Raw genomic sequence first — 17,061 nt, 5'->3', positions numbered from 1 at the left:
TGAATGCACTCATCACAAAGAGGTTTCTGAGAATTCTTCTGTCTAGTTTTTATGTGAAGATGTTTCCTTTTCCAGTATTGGCCTCAAACAGCTCCAAATATCCACTTGCAGATTCTACAAAAAGAGCGTTTCAAAACTCTTCTATCAAAAAGAAGGTTTCACTCCATGAGTAGAATAAAGTCATCACAAACAAGATTCTGAGAATGCTTCAGTCTAGTTTTAATGTGAAGATATTTCCTTTTCCAGCATAGGCCCCAAAGCGCTCGAAATAAACACTTACAGATCCTACAAAAGGAGTGTGTCAAAACCGTTCTATCAAAAGGAACGTTGAAGTCTGTGAGTTGAATGCACTCATCACACAGAAGTTTCTGAGAATGCTTCTGTCTAGTTTTTAGGTGAAGATATTTCATTTCCCAGCACAGGCCTCAATGCGCTAAAAATATACACTAGCAGATTCTACAAAAAGAGTGTTTCAAAACTGCTCTTTCAAAAGAAAGGTTCAAGTCTGTGAGTTGAATGCACTCATCACAAAGAGGTTTCTGAGAATGCTTTTGTCTAGTTTTTATGTGAAGATATTTCCTTTTCCAGAATTGGCCTCAAACAGCTCTAGATATCCACTTGAAGATTCAACAAAAAGAGAGTTTCAAAACTCTTCTATCGAAAAGAAGGTTCAACCCTGTGAGTAGAATGCAGTCATCACAAACCAGATTCTGAGAATGCTTCTGTCTAGTTTTTATGTGATGATATTTCCTTTTCCAGCATAGGCCCCAAAGCGCTCCAAATAAACACTTGCAGATTCTACAAAAGGAGTGTTTCCAAACTGTTCTATGAAAAGGAATGCTCAAGTCTGTGAGTTGAATGCACTCATCACACAGAAGTTTCTGAGAATGCTTCTGTCTAGTTTTTATTTGAAGATATTCCTTTTCCCAGCATAGGCCACAAAGCGCTCCAAATATCCACTTGCAGATTCTACAAAAAGAGTGTTTCAAAACTGCTCTTTCAAAAGGAACGTTCAAGTCTGTGAGTTGGATGCACTCATCATACAGAAGTTTCTGAGCATACTTCTGTCTAGTTTTTAGGTGAAGATATTTCATTTCCCAGCCTAGGCCTCAAAGCGTTCCAAATATCCACTTGCAGATCCTTCAAACAGAGTGTTTCAAAACTGCTCTTTCAAAAGGAACGTTCAAGTCTGTGAGTTGAAAGCTGTCATCATGAAGAAGTTTCTGAGAATGCTTCTGTCTAGTTCTTACGTGAAGATATTTCCTTTTCCTGCATAGGCCTCAAAGCCCTCCAAATAAACACTTGCACATTTTACAAAAGGAGTGTTACAAAACTGTTATATCAAAAGGAACGTTCGTGTCCGTGAGTTGAATGCACTCATCACACAGAAGTTTCTGAGAATGCTTCTGTCTAGTTCTTATGTGAAGATATTTCCTTTTCCAGCATAGACCTGAGAGCGCTCCAAATATCCACTTGCAGATTCTACAAAAAGAGTGTTTCAAAACTGCTCTTTCAAGAGGAACGTTCAAGTCTGTGAGTTGAACTCACTCCTCAGAAAGAGGTTTCTGAGAATGGTTCTATCTAGTTTTCATCTGCATGTATTTCCTTTTCCACTAGATGCCGTAGTCGCTCCATATATCCTCTTGCAGAAATTACAAAAGGTGTGTTTCCAAATTACTCTATCAAAGTCAGTTTCAACTCTGTGAGTTGAATGCACGCATCGCGAAGAAGTTTCTGAGATTGCTTCTGTCTAGTTTTTAGTTGAAGATATTTCATTTCCCAGCATAGGCTTCAAGGCGCTCCAAATATCCACTTGCAGATTGCACAAAAAGAGTGTTTCAAAACTCCTCTTTCAAAAGCAAGGTTCAAATATGTGAGTTGAATGTACTCATCACACAGTAGTTTCTGAGAATCCTTCTGTCTAGTTTGTAAGTGAAGATATTTCATTTCCCAGCATAGGACTCAGTGCGCTCCAAATATACAGTAGCAGATTCTACAAAAAGAGTGTTTCAAAACTGCTCTTTCAAAAGAAAGGTTCAAGTCTGTGAGTTGAATGCACTCATCACAAAGAGGTTTCTGAGAATTCTTCTGTCTAGTTTTTATGTGAAGATGTTTCCTTTTCCAGTATTGGCCTCAAACAGCTCCAAATATCCACTTGCAGATTCTACAAAAAGAGCGTTTCAAAACTCTTCTATCAAAAAGAAGGTTTCACTCCATGAGTAGAATAAAGTCATCACAAACAAGATTCTGAGAATGCTTCAGTCTAGTTTTAATGTGAAGATATTTCCTTTTCCAGCATAGGCCCCAAAGCGCTCGAAATAAACACTTACAGATCCTACAAAAGGAGTGTGTCAAAACCGTTCTATCAAAAGGAACGTTGAAGTCTGTGAGTTGAATGCACTCATCACACAGAAGTTTCTGAGAATGCTTCTGTCTAGTTTTTAGGTGAAGATATTTCATTTCCCAGCACAGGCCTCAATGCGCTAAAAATATACACTAGCAGATTCTACAAAAAGAGTGTTTCAAAACTGCTCTTTCAAAAGAAAGGTTCAAGTCTGTGAGTTGAATGCACTCATCACAAAGAGGTTTCTGAGAATGCTTTTGTCTAGTTTTTATGTGAAGATATTTCCGTTTCCAGAATTGGCCTCAAACAGCTCTAGATATCCACTTGAAGATTCAACAAAAAGAGAGTTTCAAACCTCTTCTATCGAAAAGAAGGTTCAACCCTGTGAGTAGAATGCAGTCATCACAAACCAGATTCTGAGAATGCTTCTGTCTAGTTTTTATGTGATGATATTTCCTTTTCCAGCATAGGCCCCAAAGCGCTCCAAATAAACACTTGCAGATTCTACAAAAGGAGTGTTTCCAAACTGTTCTATGAAAAGGAATGCTCAAGTCTGTGAGTTGAATGCACTCATCACACAGAAGTTTCTGAGAATGCTTCTGTCTAGTTTTTATTTGAAGATATTCCTTTTCCCAGCATAGGCCACAAAGCGCTCCAAATATCCACTTGCAGATTCTACAAAAAGAGTGTTTCAAAACTGCTCTTTCAAAACGAACGTTCAAGTCTGTGAGTTGGATGCACTCATCATACAGAAGTTTCTGAGCATACTTCTGTCTAGTTTTTAGGTGAAGATATTTCATTTCCCAGCCTAGGCCTCAAAGCGTTCCAAATATCCACTTGCAGATTCTTCAATCAGAGTGTTTCAAAACTGCTCTTTCAAAAGGAACGTTCAAGTCTGTGAGTTGAAAGCTGTCATCATGAAGAAGTTTCTGAGAATGCTTCTGTCTAGTTCTTACGTGAAGATATTTCCTTTTCCTGCATAGGCCTCAAAGCCCTCCAAATAAACACTTGCACATTTTACAAAAGGAGTGTTACAAAACTGTTATATCTAAAGGAACGTTCGTGTCCGTGAGTTGAATGCACTCATCACACAGAAGTTTCTGAGAATGCTTCTGTCTAGTTCTTATGTGAAGATATTTCCTTTTCCAGCATAGACCTGAGAGCGCTCCAAATATCCACTTGCAGATTCTACAAAAAGAGTGTTTCATAACTGCTCTTTCAAGAGGAACGTTCAAGTCTGTGAGTTGAACTCACTCCTCAGAAAGAGGTTTCTGAGAATGGTTCTATCTAGTTTTCATCTGCATGTATTTCCTTTTCCACTAGATGCCGTAGTCGCTCCATATATCCTCTTGCAGAAATTACAAAAAGTGTGTTTCCAAATTACTCTATCAAAGTCAGTTTCAACTCTGTGAGTTGAATGCACGCATCGCGAAGAAGTTTCTGAGATTGCTTCTGTCTAGTTTTTAGTTGAAGATATTTCATTTCCCAGCATAGGCTTCAAGGCGCTCCAAATATCCACTTGCAGATTGCACAAAAAGAGTGTTTCAAAACTCCTCTTTCAAAAGCAAGGTTCAAATATGTGAGTTGAATGTACTCATCACACAGTAGTTTCTGAGAATCCTTCTGTCTAGTTTGTAAGTGAAGATATTTCATTTCCCAGCATAGGACTCAGTGCGCTCCAAATATACAGTAGCAGATTCTACAAAAAGAGTGTTTCAAAACTGCTCTTTCAAAAGAAAGGTTCAAGTCTGTGAGTTGAATGCACTCATCACAAAGAGGTTTCTGAGAATTCTTCTGTCTAGTTTTTATGTGAAGATGTTTCCTTTTCCAGTATTGGCCTCAAACAGCTCCAAATATCCACTTGCAGATTCTACAAAAAGAGCGTTTCAAAACTCTTCTATCAAAAAGAAGGTTTCACTCCATGAGTAGAATAAAGTCATCACAAACAAGATTCTGAGAATGCTTCAGTCTAGTTTTAATGTGAAGATATTTCCTTTTCCAGCATAGGCCCCAAAGCGCTCGAAATAAACACTTACAGATCCTACAAAAGGAGTGTGTCAAAACCGTTCTATCAAAAGGAACGTTGAAGTCTGTGAGTTGAATGCACTCATCACACAGAAGTTTCTGAGAATGCTTCTGTCTAGTTTTTAGGTGAAGATATTTCATTTCCCAGCACAGGCCTCAATGCGCTAAAAATATACACTAGCAGATTCTACAAAAAGAGTGTTTCAAAACTGCTCTTTCAAAAGAAAGGTTCAAGTCTGTGAGTTGAATGCACTCATCACAAAGAGGTTTCTGAGAATGCTTTTGTCTAGTTTTTATGTGAAGATATTTCCTTTTCCAGAATTGGCCTCAAACAGCTCTAGATATCCACTTGAAGATTCAACAAAAAGAGAGTTTCAAAACTCTTCTATCGAAAAGAAGGTTCAACCCTGTGAGTAGAATGCAGTCATCACAAACCAGATTCTGAGAATGCTTCTGTCTAGTTTTTATGTGATGATATTTCCTTTTCCAGCATAGGCCCCAAAGCGCTCCAAATAAACACTTGCAGATTCTACAAAAGGAGTGTTTCCAAACTGTTCTATGAAAAGGAATGCTCAAGTCTGTGAGTTGAATGCACTCATCACACAGAAGTTTCTGAGAATGCTTCTGTCTAGTTTTTATTTGAAGATATTCCTTTTCCCAGCATAGGCCACAAAGCGCTCCAAATATCCACTTGCAGATTCTACAAAAAGAGTGTTTCAAAACTGCTCTTTCAAAACGAACGTTCAAGTCTGTGAGTTGGATGCACTCATCATACAGAAGTTTCTGAGCATACTTCTGTCTAGTTTTTAGGTGAAGATATTTCATTTCCCAGCCTAGGCCTCAAAGCGTTCCAAATATCCACTTGCAGATTCTTCAATCAGAGTGTTTCAAAACTGCTCTTTCAAAAGGAACGTTCAAGTCTGTGAGTTGAAAGCTGTCATCATGAAGAAGTTTCTGAGAATGCTTCTGTCTAGTTCTTACGTGAAGATATTTCCTTTTCCTGCATAGGCCTCAAAGCCCTCCAAATAAACACTTGCACATTTTACAAAAGGAGTGTTACAAAACTGTTATATCAAAAGGAACGTTCGTGTCCGTGAGTTGAATGCACTCATCACACAGAAGTTTCTGAGAATGCTTCTGTCTAGTTCTTATGTGAAGATATTTCCTTTTCCAGCATAGACCTGAGAGCGCTCCAAATATCCACTTGCAGATTCTACAAAAAGAGTGTTTCATAACTGCTCTTTCAAGAGGAACGTTCAAGTCTGTGAGTTGAACTCACTCCTCAGAAAGAGGTTTCTGAGAATGGTTCTATCTAGTTTTCATCTGCATGTATTTCCTTTTCCACTAGATGCCGTAGTCGCTCCATATATCCTCTTGCAGAAATTACAAAAAGTGTGTTTCCAAATTACTCTATCAAAGTCAGTTTCAACTCTGTGAGTTGAATGCACGCATCGCGAAGAAGTTTCTGAGATTGCTTCTGTCTAGTTTTTAGTTGAAGATATTTCATTTCCCAGCATAGGCTTCAAGGTGCTCCAAATATCCACTTGCAGATTGCACAGAAAGAGTGTTTCAAAACTCCTCTTTCAAAAGCAAGGTTCAAATATGTGAGTTGAATGTACTCATCCCACAGTAGTTTCTGAGAATCCTTCTGTCTAGTTTGTAAGTGAAGATATTTCATTTCCCAGCATAGGACTCAGTGCGCTCCAAATATACAGTAGCAGATTCTACAAAAAGAGTGTTTCAAAACTGCTCTTTCAAAAGAAAGGTTCAAGTCTGTGAGTTGAATGCACTCATCACAAAGAGGTTTCTGAGAATTCTTCTGTCTAGTTTTTATGTGAAGATGTTTCCTTTTCCAGTATTGGCCTCAAACAGCTCCAAATATCCACTTGCAGATTCTACAAAAAGAGCGTTTCAAAACTCTTCTATCAAAAAGAAGGTTTCACTCCATGAGTAGAATAAAGTCATCACAAACAAGATTCTGAGAATGCTTCAGTCTAGTTTTAATGTGAAGATATTTCCTTTTCCAGCATAGGCCCCAAAGCGCTCGAAATAAACACTTACAGATCCTACAAAAGGAGTGTGTCAAAACCGTTCTATCAAAAGGAACGTTGAAGTCTGTGAGTTGAATGCACTCATCACACAGAAGTTTCTGAGAATGCTTCTGTCTAGTTTTTAGGTGAAGATATTTCATTTCCCAGCACAGGCCTCAATGCGCTAAAAATATACACTAGCAGATTCTACAAAAAGAGTGTTTCAAAACTGCTCTTTCAAAAGAAAGGTTCAAGTCTGTGAGTTGAATGCACTCATCACAAAGAGGTTTCTGAGAATGCTTTTGTCTAGTTTTTATGTGAAGATATTTCCTTTTCCAGAATTGGCCTCAAACAGCTCTAGATATCCACTTGAAGATTCAACAAAAAGAGAGTTTCAAAACTCTTCTATCGAAAAGAAGGTTCAACCCTGTGAGTAGAATGCAGTCATCACAAACCAGATTCTGAGAATGCTTCTGTCTAGTTTTTATGTGATGATATTTCCTTTTCCAGCATAGGCCCCAAAGCGCTCCAAATAAACACTTGCAGATTCTACAAAAGGAGTGTTTCCAAACTGTTCTATGAAAAGGAATGCTCAAGTCTGTGAGTTGAATGCACTCATCACACAGAAGTTTCTGAGAATGCTTCTGTCTAGTTTTTATTTGAAGATATTCCTTTTCCCAGCATAGGCCACAAAGCGCTCCAAATATCCACTTGCAGATTCTACAAAAAGAGTGTTTCAAAACTGCTCTTTCAAAAGGAACGTTCAAGTCTGTGAGTTGGATGCACTCATCATACAGAAGTTTCTGAGCATACTTCTGTCTAGTTTTTAGGTGAAGATATTTCATTTCCCAGCCTAGGCCTCAAAGCGTTCCAAATATCCACTTGCAGATTCTTCAATCAGAGTGTTTCAAAACTGCTCTTTCAAAAGGAACGTTCAAGTCTGTGAGTTGAAAGCTGTCATCATGAAGAAGTTTCTGAGAATGCTTCTGTCTAGTTCTTACGTGAAGATATTTCCTTTTCCTGCATAGGCCTCAAAGCCCTCCAAATAAACACTTGCACATTTTACAAAAGGAGTGTTACAAAACTGTTATATCAAAAGGAACGTTCGTGTCCGTGAGTTGAATGCACTCATCACACAGAAGTTTCTGAGAATGCTTCTGTCTAGTTCTTATGTGAAGATATTTCCTTTTCCAGCATAGACCTGAGAGCGCTCCAAATATCCACTTGCAGATTCTACAAAAAGAGTGTTTCATAACTGCTCTTTCAAGAGGAACGTTCAAGTCTGTGAGTTGAACTCACTCCTCAGAAAGAGGTTTCTGAGAATGGTTCTATCTAGTTTTCATCTGCATGTATTTCCTTTTCCACTAGATGCCGTAGTCGCTCCATATATCCTCTTGCAGAAATTACAAAAAGTGTGTTTCCAAATTACTCTATCAAAGTCAGTTTCAACTCTGTGAGTTGAATGCACGCATCGCGAAGAAGTTTCTGAGATTGCTTCTGTCTAGTTTTTAGTTGAAGATATTTCATTTCCCAGCATAGGCTTCAAGGCGCTCCAAATATCCACTTGCAGATTGCACAAAAAGAGTGTTTCAAAACTCCTCTTTCAAAAGCAAGGTTCAAATATGTGAGTTGAATGTACTCATCACACAGTAGTTTCTGAGAATCCTTCTGTCTAGTTTGTAAGTGAAGATATTTCATTTCCCAGCATAGGACTCAGTGCGCTCCAAATATACAGTAGCAGATTCTACAAAAAGAGTGTTTCAAAACTGCTCTTTCAAAAGAAAGGTTCAAGTCTGTGAGTTGAATGCACTCATCACAAAGAGGTTTCTGAGAATTCTTCTGTCTAGTTTTTATGTGAAGATGTTTCCTTTTCCAGTATTGGCCTCAAACAGCTCCAAATATCCACTTGCAGATTCTACAAAAAGAGCGTTTCAAAACTCTTCTATCAAAAAGAAGGTTTCACTCCATGAGTAGAATAAAGTCATCACAAACAAGATTCTGAGAATGCTTCAGTCTAGTTTTAATGTGAAGATATTTCCTTTTCCAGCATAGGCCCCAAAGCGCTCGAAATAAACACTTACAGATCCTACAAAAGGAGTGTGTCAAAACCGTTCTATCAAAAGGAACGTTGAAGTCTGTGAGTTGAATGCACTCATCACACAGAAGTTTCTGAGAATGCTTCTGTCTAGTTTTTAGGTGAAGATATTTCATTTCCCAGCACAGGCCTCAATGCGCTAAAAATATACACTAGCAGATTCTACAAAAAGAGTGTTTCAAAACTGCTCTTTCAAAAGGAACGTTCAAGTCTGTGAGTTGGATGCACTCATCATACAGAAGTTTCTGAGCATACTTCTGTCTAGTTTTTAGGTGAAGATATTTCATTTCCCAGCCTAGGCCTCAAAGCGTTCCAAATATCCACTTGCAGATTCTTCAATCAGAGTGTTTCAAAACTGCTCTTTCAAAAGGAACGTTCAAGTCTGTGAGTTGAAAGCTGTCATCATGAAGAAGTTTCTGAGAATGCTTCTGTCTAGTTCTTACGTGAAGATATTTCCTTTTCCTGCATAGGCCTCAAAGCCCTCCAAATAAACACTTGCACATTTTACAAAAGGAGTGTTACAAAACTGTTATATCAAAAGGAACGTTCGTGACCGTGAGTTGAATGCACTCATCACACAGAAGTTTCTGAGAATGCTTCTGTCTAGTTCTTATGTGAAGATATTTCCTTTTCCAGCATAGACCTGAGAGCGCTCCAAATATCCACTTGCAGATTCTACAAAAAGAGTGTTTCATAACTGCTCTTTCAAGAGGAACGTTCAAGTCTGTGAGTTGAACTCACTCCTCAGAAAGAGGTTTCTGAGAATGGTTCTATCTAGTTTTCATCTGCATGTATTTCCTTTTCCACTAGATGCCGTAGTCGCTCCATATATCCTCTTGCAGAAATTACAAAAAGTGTGTTTCCAAATTACTCTATCAAAGTCAGTTTCAACTCTGTGAGTTGAATGCACGCATCACGAAGAAGTTTCTGAGATTGCTTCTGTCTAGTTTTTAGTTGAAGATATTTCATTTCCCAGCATAGGCTTCAAGGCGCTCCAAATATCCACTTGCAGATTGCACAAAAAGAGTGTTTCAAAACTCCTCTTTCAAAAGCAAGGTTCAAATATTTGAGTTGAATGTACTCATCACACAGTAGTTTCTGAGAATCCTTCTGTCTAGTTTGTAAGTGAAGATATTTCATTTCCCAGCATAGGACTCAGTGCGCTCCAAATATACAGTAGCAGATTCTACAAAAAGAGTGTTTCAAAACTGCTCTTTCAAAAGAAAGGTTCAAGTCTGTGAGTTGAATGCACTCATCACAAAGAGGTTTCTGAGAATTCTTCTGTCTAGTTTTTATGTGAAGATGTTTCCTTTTCCAGTATTGGCCTCAAACAGCTCCAAATATCCACTTGCAGATTCTACAAAAAGAGCGTTTCAAAACTCTTCTATCAAAAAGAAGGTTTCACTCCATGAGTAGAATAAAGTCATCACAAACAAGATTCTGAGAATGCTTCAGTCTAGTTTTAATGTGAAGATATTTCCTTTTCCAGCATAGGCCCCAAAGCGCTCGAAATAAACACTTACAGATCCTACAAAAGGAGTGTGTCAAAACCGTTCTATCAAAAGGAACGTTGAAGTCTGTGAGTTGAATGCACTCATCACACAGAAGTTTCTGAGAATGCTTCTGTCTAGTTTTTAGGTGAAGATATTTCATTTCCCAGCACAGGCCTCAATGCGCTAAAAATATACACTAGCAGATTCTACAAAAAGAGTGTTTCAAAACTGCTCTTTCAAAAGAAAGGTTCAAGTCTGTGAGTTGAATGCACTCATCACAAAGAGGTTTCTGAGAATGCTTTTGTCTAGTTTTTATGTGAAGATATTTCCTTTTCCAGAATTGGCCTCAAACAGCTCTAGATATCCACTTGAAGATTCAACAAAAAGAGAGTTTCAAAACTCTTCTATCGAAAAGAAGGTTCAACCCTGTGAGTAGAATGCAGTCATCACAAACCAGATTCTGAGAATGCTTCTGTCTAGTTTTTATGTGATGATATTTCCTTTTCCAGCATAGGCCCCAAAGCGCTCCAAATAAACACTTGCAGATTCTACAAAAGGAGTGTTTCCAAACTGTTCTATGAAAAGGAATGCTCAAGTCTGTGAGTTGAATGCACTCATCACACAGAAGTTTCTGAGAATGCTTCTGTCTAGTTTTTATTTGAAGATATTCCTTTTCCCAGCATAGGCCACAAAGCGCTCCAAATATCCACTTGCAGATTCTACAAAAAGAGTGTTTCAAAACTGCTCTTTCAAAACGAACGTTCAAGTCTGTGAGTTGGATGCACTCATCATACAGAAGTTTCTGAGCATACTTCTGTCTAGTTTTTAGGTGAAGATATTTCATTTCCCAGCCTAGGCCTCAAAGCGTTCCAAATATCCACTTGCAGATTCTTCAATCAGAGTGTTTCAAAACTGCTCTTTCAAAAGGAACGTTCAAGTCTGTGAGTTGAAAGCTGTCCTCATGAAGAAGTTTCTGAGAATGCTTCTGTCTAGTTCTTACGTGAAGATATTTCCTTTTCCTGCATAGGCCTCAAAGCCCTCCAAATAAACACTTGCACATTTTACAAAAGGAGTGTTACAAAACTGTTATATCAAAAGGAACGTTCGTGTCCGTGAGTTGAATGCACTCATCACACAGAAGTTTCTGAGAATGCTTCTGTCTAGTTCTTATGTGAAGATATTTCCTTTTCCAGCATAGACCTGAGAGCGCTCCAAATATCCACTTGCAGATTCTACAAAAAGAGTGTTTCATAACTGCTCTTTCAAGAGGAACGTTCAAGTCTGTGAGTTGAACTCACTCCTCAGAAAGAGGTTTCTGAGAATGGTTCTATCTAGTTTTCATCTGCATGTATTTCCTTTTCCACTAGATGCCGTAGTCGCTCCATATATCCTCTTGCAGAAATTACAAAAAGTGTGTTTCCAAATTACTCTATCAAAGTCAGTTTCAACTCTGTGAGTTGAATGCACGCATCGCGAAGAAGTTTCTGAGATTGCTTCTGTCTAGTTTTTAGTTGAAGATATTTCATTTCCCAGCATAGGCTTCAAGGCGCTCCAAATATCCACTTGCAGATTGCACAAAAAGAGTGTTTCAAAACTCCTCTTTCAAAAGCAAGGTTCAAATATGTGAGTTGAATGTACTCATCACACAGTAGTTTCTGAGAATCCTTCTGTCTAGTTTGTAAGTGAAGATATTTCATTTCCCAGCATAGGACTCAGTGCGCTCCAAATATACAGTAGCAGATTCTACAAAAAGAGTGTTTCAAAACTGCTCTTTCAAAAGAAAGGTTCAAGTCTGTGAGTTGAATGCACTCATCACAAAGAGGTTTCTGAGAATTCTTCTGTCTAGTTTTTATGTGAAGATGTTTCCTTTTCCAGTATTGGCCTCAAACAGCTCCAAATATCCACTTGCAGATTCTACAAAAAGAGCGTTTCAAAACTCTTCTATCAAAAAGAAGGTTTCACTCCATGAGTAGAATAAAGTCATCACAAACAAGATTCTGAGAATGCTTCAGTCTAGTTTTAATGTGAAGATATTTCCTTTTCCAGCATAGGCCCCAAAGCGCTCGAAATAAACACTTACAGATCCTACAAAAGGAGTGTGTCAAAACCGTTCTATCAAAAGGAACGTTGAAGTCTGTGAGTTGAATGCACTCATCACACAGAAGTTTCTGAGAATGCTTCTGTCTAGTTTTTAGGTGAAGATATTTCATTTCCCAGCACAGGCCTCAATGCGCTAAAAATATACACTAGCAGATTCTACAAAAAGAGTGTTTCAAAACTGCTCTTTCAAAAGGAACGTTCAAGTCTGTGAGTTGGATGCACTCATCATACAGAAGTTTCTGAGCATACTTCTGTCTAGTTTTTAGGTGAAGATATTTCATTTCCCAGCCTAGGCCTCAAAGCGTTCCAAATATCCACTTGCAGATTCTTCAATCAGAGTGTTTCAAAACTGCTCTTTCAAAAGGAACGTTCAAGTCTGTGAGTTGAAAGCTGTCATCATGAAGAAGTTTCTGAGAATGCTTCTGTCTAGTTCTTACGTGAAGATATTTCCTTTTCCTGCATAGGCCTCAAAGCCCTCCAAATAAACACTTGCACATTTTACAAAAGGAGTGTTACAAAACTGTTATATCAAAAGGAACGTTCGTGTCCGTGAGTTGAATGCACTCATCACACAGAAGTTTCTGAGAATGCTTCTGTCTAGTTCTTATGTGAAGATATTTCCTTTTCCAGCATAGACCTGAGAGCGCTCCAAATATCCACTTGCAGATTCTACAAAAAGAGTGTTTCATAACTGCTCTTTCAAGAGGAACGTTCAAGTCTGTGAGTTGAACTCACTCCTCAGAAAGAGGTTTCTGAGAATGGTTCTATCTAGTTTTCATCTGCATGTATTTCCTTTTCCACTAGATGCCGTAGTCGCTCCATATATCCTCTTGCAGAAATTACAAAAAGTGTGTTTCCAAATTACTCTATCAAAGTCAGTTTCAACTCTGTGAGTTGAATGCACGCATCGCGAAGAAGTTTCTGAGATTGCTTCTGTCTAGTTTTTAGTTGAAGATATTTCATTTCCCAGCATAGGCTTCAAGGCGCTCCAAATATCCACTTGCAGATTGCACAAAAAGAGTGTTTCAAAACTCCTCTTTCAAAAGCAAGGTTCAAATATGTGAGTTGAATGTACTCATCACACAGTAGTTTCTGAGAATCCTTCTGTCTAGTTTGTAAGTGAAGATATTTCATTTCCCAGCATAGGACTCAGTGCGCTCCAAATATACAGTAGCAGATTCTACAAAAAGAGTGTTTCAAAACTGCTCTTTCAAAAGAAAGGTTCAAGTCTGTGAGTTGAATGCACTCATCACAAAGAGGTTTCTGAGAATTCTTCTGTCTAGTTTTTATGTGAAGATGTTTCCTTTTCCAGTATTGGCCTCAAACAGCTCCAAATATCCACTTGCAGATTCTACAAAAAGAGCGTTTCAAAACTCTTCTATCAAAAAGAAGGTTTCACTCCATGAGTAGAATAAAGTCATCACAAACAAGATTCTGAGAATGCTTCAGTCTAGTTTTAATGTGAAGATATTTCCTTTTCCAGCATAGGCCCCAAAGTGCTCGAAATAAACACTTACAGATCCTACAAAAGGAGTGTGTCAAAACCGTTCTATCAAAAGGAACGTTGAAGTCTGTGAGTTGAATGCACTCATCACACAGAAGTTTCTGAGAATGCTTCTGTCTAGTTTTTAGGTGAAGATATTTCATTTCCCAGCACAGGCCTCAATGCGCTAAAAATATACACTAGCAGATTCTACAAAAAGAGTGTTTCAAAACTGTTCTTTCAAAAGGAACGTTCAAGTCTGCGAGTTGGATGCACTCATCATACAGAAGTTTCTGAGCATACTTCTGTCTAGTTTTTAGGTGAAGATATTTCATTTCCCAGCCTAGGCCTCAAAGCGTTCCAAATATCCACTTGCAGATTCTTCAATCAGAGTGTTTCAAAACTGCTCCTTCAAAAGGAACGTTCAAGTCTGTGAGTTGAAAGCTGTCATCATGAAGAAGTTTCTGAGAATGCTTCTGTCTAGTTCTTACGTGAAGATATTTCCTTTTCCTGCATAGGCCTCAAAGCCCTCCAAATAAACACTTGCACATTTTACAAAAGGAGTGTTACAAAACTGTTATATCAAAAGGAACGTTCGTGTCCGTGAGTTGAATGCACTCATCACACAGAAGTTTCTGAGAATGCTTCTGTCTAGTTCTTATGTGAAGATATTTCCTTTTCCAGCATAGACCTGAGAGCGCTCCAAATATCCACTTGCAGATTCTACAAAAAGAGTGTTTCATAACTGCTCTTTCAAGAGGAACGTTCAAGTCTGTGAGTTGAACTCACTCCTCAGAAAGAGGTTTCTGAGAATGGTTCTATCTAGTTTTCATCTGCATGTATTTCCTTTTCCACTAGATGCCGTAGTCGCTCCATATATCCTCTTGCAGAAATTACAAAAAGTGTGTTTCCAAATTACTCTATCAAAGTCAGTTTCAACTCTGTGAGTTGAATGCACGCATCGCGAAGAAGTTTCTGAGATTGCTTCTGTCTAGTTTTTAGTTGAAGATATTTCATTTCCCAGCATAGGCTTCAAGGCGCTCCAAATATCCACTTGCAGATTGCACAAAAAGAGTGTTTCAAAACTCCTCTTTCAAAAGCAAGGTTCAAATATGTGAGTTGAATGTACTCATCACACAGTAGTTTCTGAGAATCCTTCTGTCTAGTTTGTAAGTGAAGATATTTCATTTCCCAGCATAGGACTCAGTGCGCTCCAAATATACAGTAGCAGATTCTACAAAAAGAGTGTTTCAAAACTGCTCTTTCAAAAGAAAGGTTCAAGTCTGTGAGTTGAATGCACTCATCACAAAGAGGTTTCTGAGAATTCTTCTGTCTAGTTTTTATGTGAAGATGTTTCCTTTTCCAGTATTGGCCTCAAACAGCTCCAAATATCCACTTGCAGATTCTACAAAAAGAGCGTTTCAAAACTCTTCTATCAAAAAGAAGGTTTCACTCCATGAGTAGAATAAAGTCATCACAAACAAGATTCTGAGAATGCTTCAGTCTAGTTTTAATGTGAAGATATTTCCTTTTCCAGCATAGGCCCCAAAGCGCTCGAAATAAACACTTACAGATCCTACAAAAGGAGTGTGTCAAAACCGTTCTATCAAAAGGAACGTTGAAGTCTGTGAGTTGAATGCACTCATCACACAGAAGTTTCTGAGAATGCTTCTGTCTAGTTTTTAGGTGAAGATATTTCATTTCCCAGCACAGGCCTCAATGCGCTAAAAATATACACTAGCAGATTCTACAAAAAGAGTGTTTCAAAACTGCTCTTTCAAAAGAAAGGTTCAAGTCTGTGAGTTGAATGCACTCATCACAAAGAGGTTTCTGAGAATGCTTTTGTCTAGTTTTTATGTGAAGATATTTCCTTTTCCAGAATTGGCCTCAAACAGCTCTAGATATCCACTTGAAGATTCAACAAAAAGAGAGTTTCAAAACTCTTCTATCGAAAAGAAGGTTCAACCCTGTGAGTAGAATGCAGTCATCACAAACCAGATTCTGAGAATGCTTCTGTCTAGTTTTTATGTGATGATATTTCCTTTTCCAGCATAGGCCCCAAAGCGCTCCAAATAAACACTTGCAGATTCTACAAAAGGAGTGTTTCCAAACTGTTCTATGAAAAGGAATGCTCAAGTCTGTGAGTTGAATGCACTCATCACACAGAAGTTTCTGAGAATGCTTCTGTCTAGTTTTTATTTGAAGATATTCCTTTTCCCAGCATAGGCCACAAAGCGCTCCAAATATCCACTTGCAGATTCTACAAAAAGAGTGTTTCAAAACTGCTCTTTCAAAAGGAACGTTCAAGTCTGTGAGTTGGATGCACTCATCATACAGAAGTTTCTGAGCATACTTCTGTCTAGTTTTTAGGTGAAGATATTTCATTTCCCAGCCTAGGCCTCAAAGCGTTCCAAATATCCACTTGCAGATTCTTCAATCAGAGTGTTTCAAAACTGCTCTTTCAAAAGGAACGTTCAAGTCTGTGAGTTGAAAGCTGTCATCATGAAGAAGTTTCTGAGAATGCTTCTGTCTAGTTCTTACGTGAAGATATTTCCTTTTCCTGCATAGGCCTCAAAGCCCTCCAAATAAACACTTGCACATTTTACAAAAGGAGTGTTACAAAACTGTTATATCAAAAGGAACGTTCGTGTCCGTGAGTTGAATGCACTCATCACACAGAAGTTTCTGAGAATGCTTCTGTCTAGTTCTTATGTGAAGATATTTCCTTTTCCAGCATAGACCTGAGAGCGCTCCAAATATCCACTTGCAGATTCTACAAAAAGAGTGTTTCATAACTGCTCTTTCAAGAGGAACGTTCAAGTCTGTGAGTTGAACTCACTCCTCAGAAAGAGGTTTCTGAGAATGGTTCTATCTAGTTTTCATCTGCATGTATTTCCTTTTCCACTAGATGCCGTAGTCGCTCCATATATCCTCTTGCAGAAATTACAAAAAGTGTGTTTCCAAATTACTCTATCAAAGTCAGTTTCAACTCTGTGAGTTGAATGCACGCATCGCGAAGAAGTTTCTGAGATTGCTTCTGTCTAGTTTTTAGTTGAAGATATTTCATTTCCCAGCATAGGCTTCAAGGCGCTCCAAATATCCACTTGCAGATTGCACAAAAAGAGTGTTTCAAAACTCCTCTTTCAAAAGCAAGGTTCAAATATGTGAGTTGAATGTACTCATCACACAGTAGTTTCTGAGAATCCTTCTGTCTAGTTTGTAAGTGAAGATATTTCATTTCCCAGCATAGGACTCAGTGCGCTCCAAATATACAGTAGCAGATTCTACAAAAAGAGTGTTTCAAAACTGCTCTTTCAAAAGAAAGGTTCAAGTCTGTGAGTTGAATGCACTCATCACAAACAGGTTTCTGAGAATTCTTCTGTCTAGTTTTTATGTGAAGATGTTTCCTTTTCCAGTATTGGCCTCAAACAGCTCCAAATATCCACTTGCAGATTCTACAAAAAGAGCGTTTCAAAACTCTTCTATCAAAA

Source organism: Pongo pygmaeus, chromosome 22 (genome assembly GCF_028885625.2).
Source record: "Pongo pygmaeus isolate AG05252 chromosome 22, NHGRI_mPonPyg2-v2.0_pri, whole genome shotgun sequence".
Classification (NCBI taxonomy): Eukaryota; Metazoa; Chordata; class Mammalia; order Primates; family Hominidae; genus Pongo; species Pongo pygmaeus.
The sequence above is the reverse complement of the archived record's forward strand: the minus strand, read 5'-3'. Positions refer to the sequence as shown.